At 35.5% G+C, this 6,855-nt stretch overlaps 1 long non-coding RNA gene across 1 annotated transcript in view; it reads right to left on the bottom strand.

Moving 5' to 3' along the window:
- Window positions 1-625: 625 nt before the first annotated feature.
- Window positions 626-6,855, bottom strand: part of LOC309627984 — a 53,519-nt gene continuing 47,289 nt past the window's right edge. The window contains exon 3 of the long non-coding RNA XR_014244087.1: window positions 626-2,158. This is a non-coding gene — a long non-coding RNA (uncharacterized lncRNA). The remainder of the gene's footprint in view (window positions 2,159-6,855) is intronic.

Below are 6,855 nucleotides of genomic sequence, written 5' to 3'. Positions count from 1 at the left end.
AGGGTGAGTCATGCAATGAAATTGGTAGATAGTTTGTCTTGGGCTCTATTTTCCTGGAATTAGTATAATGTGTCATAAGCAAAACCCTTATTTCACACACACACATACACACACACACACAGAGTCACACAAGCACTTCCCTGGGGCACGTAAAATGAATAACTCTTAACCTCTAGGGTACTGAATGATTTAAGTACTCCCCATGCTGATGTTAAATATTTATTCTCACACTTACTGCAACTGAAGTCAGAAATAGTGCCTCAAACTGACAAATATTGTGTGAACCATATGTGAAACAATGAGCAAGCCTTAATAAGTACACTATAAGCTTCCTGCTATTTCATAACCCATATTACTGGCAGAAGAGTATTTTTCTAATATAAATCTTATGTCAATGCCCTGCATAAAATCTTTCCTTTGCTTCCCTTCAAAAAGATAAGTGAAATCCAAACTCCTTAAGATGGTGGGAAGAAGGCTGAACAATTGGCTATCTGCTATCACCAACTATTTCAACCTCATTTGTTATACAACTACCCCTCCTTTATATGCTCAAGGTGCACAGCTATAACTACTTAGTCCATGAAATATCCCAAGCACTTTCCTGACTGAAAATCTTAATTTTTTTTTTTTCTTAATTCTTACTGTTATCCCAGTCTAGAACATTCCTCCAATCGTCCTGCTATTTTTTAGTCACTAACTCCTATTTATACTTTATGATTCTGTAATAATACTTCTTCAGAGAAGGTTTAACTGGTGCTTCCCCACTAAATCAGTCTGCATTGCCATTATGTCTATATTATACGTTTTTTTCTTTTCCTTTATAGCACTTCTCAGAGTCTGTAATGAAATAATTATTAGTGTGATCACTTATTTATGGTTATTTCTCCCACTGAACTATAAGTATTCAGGGGGAAGTGATCTTTGCTTATCATTGTATTACCAGTGATCTGGTCAGTGTCTGGCACTTCATAGGCACTTGATTGTATGTGAAATAATAATAGTAAAGAAACATACAAATACAACATCACTTGGAAGATATAAATATCTCTGAGTAATTACTGTGTGCCAGGCCCACATGCTAGATTCTGATGGTACAGGTAAATAAAGCAGAATTGCTCTTCTGCTAGAAAGTATAGGCTGACTATTAGAACAAACATATAATCAAACAAATGTACAAATTCATTATGTAGAGAATGAAAAATTGGGTGGCTATGCTGTCTGGTGGCATTATGGTATTTATAGGCACATGAGCTCCCTCTGGAAGAATGGATCAGTGTTTGTTAATTAAAAATGAAGGAAGCAGCAAAGAGCTTATAACTGGCATTGTGAGAAGCTCCATGGAAAAAGAGTGAAGAAGACATGTGTGCAGTTGAATTATGTTTCCCTGTAATTAACAGGAACACAATTTAAAAAAATTAAAGAAGAGACTTAACGAGCTCATTTGTGTTTGTGTTTCTGTGTATCAGAAAGACACTTCTGAAAACAGGATAAAGTCTTACTAATGAAAGCTTGGTCCACATACAGCAACATAAGCATCTTCTGGAAGTTGGATAGACAGAAGAATCTCAGGCCTACCGAGAATTACTGAATTGGAATCCACATTTTAAGAAGATGCCAGGTGACCTTTATACAGTTCTAAAGTTTGAGAGTCACTGCTATAGAGGATGGGCTAGAGGGAAGAGAAGATTGGAGTTGAGAAAATGGAAGAGGAGTTATTTCAAAAGCACAGAAGCTTGATGATGATATCCAAAGGAAAACAGGAGCATTCCTGTTCCAAAGGGAGGTCTAAATTTAAGTGTACATGAAATACAGTCTTTCCAAATTGAAGTCCATGTCAAGGATCCCCTATTGGTCCACTCTGGTGGATTAAAATATTTATCATTCAGCATATTTCACTTCTTCTTCTCTTCCACTACCTACATGGATGAAAGGGTAGATACCATTAAAAGACTTACCTTACCACTCTCAAAGCTTCTGTTTTATTGTTGGTTATCATCCTCACATCTGTCCCTTCACTTTTGTCTTGATCATGCTATATTTGCAGCAATGGGATATTAGCAGACATTGAAGAAGTAGAGAATTTCAATATGTTTGCATGTTGAGCATTGCTTCTTTTCCTTCTGCCATTTCCAAGAGAAGAACATGCACTGGTGACCAGCTAGGATGAAAGATATGAGAGACACATAATGGTGACATGAACTATTTCTTTTCAAACACTGCAGCTACTCTTAGATATTTCTCATTTCTTACACACTTTCAGATCATTTGCCTCAATAGCAATAGCAACAACAAAAACCTGTTGAACTTCTTAACGAATAGCACTAATTGCATTAATTTGAGAATATTGGAATTTTATATTAAATTTTCCAATCCAAGAACATCTAATTTTATGTCTTTTGAAGATTTTACATTTTTGAATATATGCCATATAACATTCTAATAAAGCTTATTATGAATATTTTACAACTTTACTGATACCATATATGGGATATTTTGCTTTCCTAAGTGTTTTGTTTTAATACAAATAGAGAAAAGCATTTGGTATTTAAAAACTTCCTGTATTCACCTTGCTGAATTGGTTTTGTTTCTCTAGAGAACCATGATTAATATAAGAGGAAGGAGTTCCCTTCCTAAATTTTCTATTCCTCTAAATATAAAGTATTTTTAAAATTCTCTCTCATGATTTGTTTGGCTCAGGAATTTGGACTGGGCTTAGCTAAGCCATTCCAGCTCAGGTTGTCTCACGTGGCTGGATCTGGAATAGCGGGTACCTACTGTACACTGTGGCTGGCTCTGGCTGACTGTCTCTCTCTCTTCGTGTAGTTCCAATGATTTTCCATGTGGTTGTTTCATATGTGGTGCTTACAGAGAAGTCAGACTGTTCATACGAAAACTCAGGGCTCCGGTACAAGTAATCCACAGAGACAGGCATAAGTACATAGCCACTTAGGATCTAGATCTGGAATGCAATTGTATCACTTCCACTATACACTACTATCAGTAGCCCCTAAGGATAGCACAGTTGCAGATGGACTAGAAAAGTGATCAACATAATCTACAGATATATAGAGAGTAAGCACTGGGGCTCTGAATATGTTGTTGGAAGAAAGAGTGACCATGGGTTCATTTGTACACAAAAGTTACTTAAAACCTGTTAGGCACATACACTGTTTTATCACTGTGGTTTAGAAGTTTGATAAGGTAGAATGGAGTTTATAGATACCAAAAAAGAGGTATACCATTTAATATTATCTTTTTTCAACTATTTAATTCTCTTTTTTATACTCTCTCCTATAGAGCAAGATAGAAAATTACAGTCTCTAAGATGTTTTGCAAGCAGAGTTAAAATTGTGGTTCTGCCAATGAGGGATATTTGCAGAAGATTTGGAAGACAGAATAGAAATTGAAAGTATTCTTAGATGAGAGCTGAAGACAGTTGCATGGGAACTATGTAGAATACAAGTTTGCAGTGGCTTCTGGAAAACATCCCCAAATCACTTGTGTGTTACAATGCGGGAAGAGCCAGCGCTTCTGAATTTCCCAAGCTAATTCAGGACCCTCACTCTTCAGCCTACCAATTATTGCAAAAGCCTCTGATGCCCTGTATTAAACTCCTTATTGCTGGGAATATTACAAATTTGTAGTTTTTCTGATAGAACTTTGGTCAAAGATGGAAACAACATACTTAAGAAAATGGTAGCATTTACCACTTATGAGGCTCTCAGTGATATTTTCCATTAAGACTTCTCAGACCTACCTGAAAGGCTTATTAAGGAGTACCCATTTAACTCATAATAAAACAACAATACCAAAAAAATATAAAAAATAAATTCATCTAAATTTCTCAACATTTTTGTCTATGTTTTATCTATCTAACAATACAACTTCCCTTACTTATATTCCTCTTACTTTTCCCCAAATGCCTCTCTTTGTCTAAATGAATATAGGTGTGAATTCTTAGTTAAGTAAATTTTAATCTAGTTTTATATAATTAAGGCATATTTATTTCTCATTAGTCTTGAAATATTTACATTTAATTTCCTGAATATGAAAGACATACACACAAAATATTTTTCTGTGAGGACAAACTATGCACCGTCTATAGATTCAAAATATATAATGGAGTATTAAAGGTTCTGAGAATCTTTCATCAAATATCCCATGATAACTTTGAGTGGATGTCCCTAACAGTTTTTGATAAATAAATCCTGCTAAACTCTTCATCTTAGAAAAGGCTGACATAGAATGTTTGATCAGAGCTGTCAAGCATTCTAAATAATTAGCAGAACAGATTAATTTATTTTCAGATTTTTAACTACTTACACTGATGTCAACACTATCCAGTCATCACATAATCATTGTGCTGTGAAAATAAAGTCAAATGCATAATTAAATGTGTTGATTGGCAACCCTTAGAGTGAAAGGGGAGAAGTATTATAAGGAGAAAGACCAGCTGCTTTCTCAGAAAGACAGATGAACAGAGAGAAAGAGCAAGAGGAGAGGGGAAGAGGGGGAGGGAGAGAGAGAGAGAAGGAAAAGCAGGTCTATTTATTGAACATGTGGCATTCCCAGGAGGAAACTAAAAACATATTCCAATATGCAAGTATTCTAATATGTGTAAGCATCCTAATAAAATTAGCATTTACATTGTGTGTATAAAATGTTAATTTTATAGCAAAGATGATTCCTGAGAACTCAATGAAGTCGTTAAAGTATTCAATTTCATAATCCTCTTCAGAGTCTCACATTCTTAAAGACTTGCTTTTTAACTGCTCAAGATTCATTAGCTTGAAATTCTGCTACTCATTTTCATCAACGTTTGAATTCTCAATTGAGATGTGATATTTCACTCCTGCCACTATGTCAATCTGGAATCTTTTCAGAAATAAATTAAAATTTCAAAGCCTTACTGAATAAAATAATTTATGGTATATTAATTAGTCTCAAATTGACATTAAACTGTCTTTGTCTTTTGCAGATAATAATTATAACTAAGACTTCTTTGTCCAGGCTTTTAAAAATCAATATTATTTCTGTACTTCAAAACCAGAGCAAGAAGGAGGGATGTTAACAAAGTGTTACTGTATGGAATAAAATCTTATCTATGGAAGAAAAATTATGTCAGTGTCCTTTGCTAATGTGATGTACCTAATAATAAATTAGTTTACTGTATTTAAATTCAGTGTTTTATCCCAAGAAATAATATTCTATATTGGTGTTCAAAACTTTTCTCAAATGCCAATCTTACTTGGATACTTAGTCTGACGGATGCTTTGTTGTTCTTTCTCCAAACTATTTTCTTTCCCCTGACTATACAGAAAAACTGTAGTTTTTCTACAATGTACCATTGTCTACACTTCAGAACTCTCAGGCAGGACCATGTGACTGAGTTCTGGACATTTGAAAGTGGATTCAAATTACATATACCAATTCTGTGCCCTAAAATCTCTATGGAAGACTCCATGCTTACCCTCTTCTTTCAGATAGATGATACCAGGCTAACCTTGAAGCCATGTACTAATAATGGCAGACTGAAGTATAAAAGACACCTTGTTCCCTGAATAACTATGTGGGGTAGAGTCTCCTTTTCCTCCTCCCCACCAACCACAATGGGCAGTGAGGCGAGTAACAAATGTTTATCATGCAAAGAACCTTGAAATTTCTTGTCTTATCGGGTAGAGTGGCTCTCGTTAAATACCCTAGTACAGGTTCCTAACTAGAACACATGTAGACAGCAATTTTATATTACTATAAGTGGTAATAGTATATAATTGATTGGTAATACTTAAAAAATAAAACATTAATAATAATAATAATAGTAATAAATTTATGTGGGGCATTTACCCTTGCTTGAATTTATCAGAAGTTTATAAACAAGCAGGACACATCTTGATTTAATCAACAGGAAAAATGAATTTTGGAGAAAATAAAAACTATTCCAAGATCACATTTTGCAATACAGAAAAAAAATGTTATTAGAACTTAGTGATATATATATGCTCCTCAAAAGAGGAAGGTGAATGTAGACTATTCACCTTCAAAACAAGCACAAAACTACCTTCAAAAGATAGAGATATGAAAAATAGTTTCACAGTTCAGTTTATAAGCATATGAGGACAAAGTTTATCTATGTAGTGTGTACCTGCAGATTCAAGATTTTAGATGAGGAAGCTCAGAAATGTCTCTTGCTGCTTTCTTGATCTGTATGCAATTAGTCCTCCCTTATTGGCCCACTGATTTACTCCAGTGGCACCTTCATTTTCCATGTGGTACTAACTCCAGTTTCTGGATTCCATTCCAAGAATTCTTTTAAGTTTACCATTCCCTCACCCATGGCCCTGAGTTTGACATTAACAGTACAAGACACTCACTTGAATGTGAAAAGATATATCTTTTCTGAAAATATATAAATGTCAGCAAGACCTTGGACAACTCAGGGCTCTTGTAAGCAGCCTTAGCTGCCTGGAATAGGCTATCTCCACATACAAGTGTTAGGTAGTTAGTCAGACATTAGCAGCAAGGAGGTGACGGTGGTGAAAAGAGGGGAATAATCAAGTCACACCCCAACCATCTGGGGACCCTCCCCTGACATTAGCAGCAAGGAGGTTACAGTGGCGAAAAGACAAGAGGGGAATAATCAAGTTACATCCCAACCATCTGGGAACCCTCCCCTGACTCCACCCAGAACAGGCAAAACTATGGTCAGGTGGTGGGCAACTTTTCCTAATAAAGAGGGAGCACAGTAACACGAAGGAACTTCCCCGGGCTGCGCATGCCCAGACTAGACAGGCATATCACCTACAGTAAACCCAAACTCATTATACCATCATTATAATAAAATCTGCATGTGGTTTT

Source organism: Balaenoptera borealis (assembly GCF_965194805.1).
Source record: "Balaenoptera borealis genome assembly, chromosome: 4".
Taxonomy (NCBI): domain Eukaryota; kingdom Metazoa; phylum Chordata; class Mammalia; order Artiodactyla; family Balaenopteridae; genus Balaenoptera; species Balaenoptera borealis.
The sequence above is the reverse complement of the archived record's forward strand: the minus strand, read 5'-3'. Positions and strand labels throughout refer to the sequence as shown.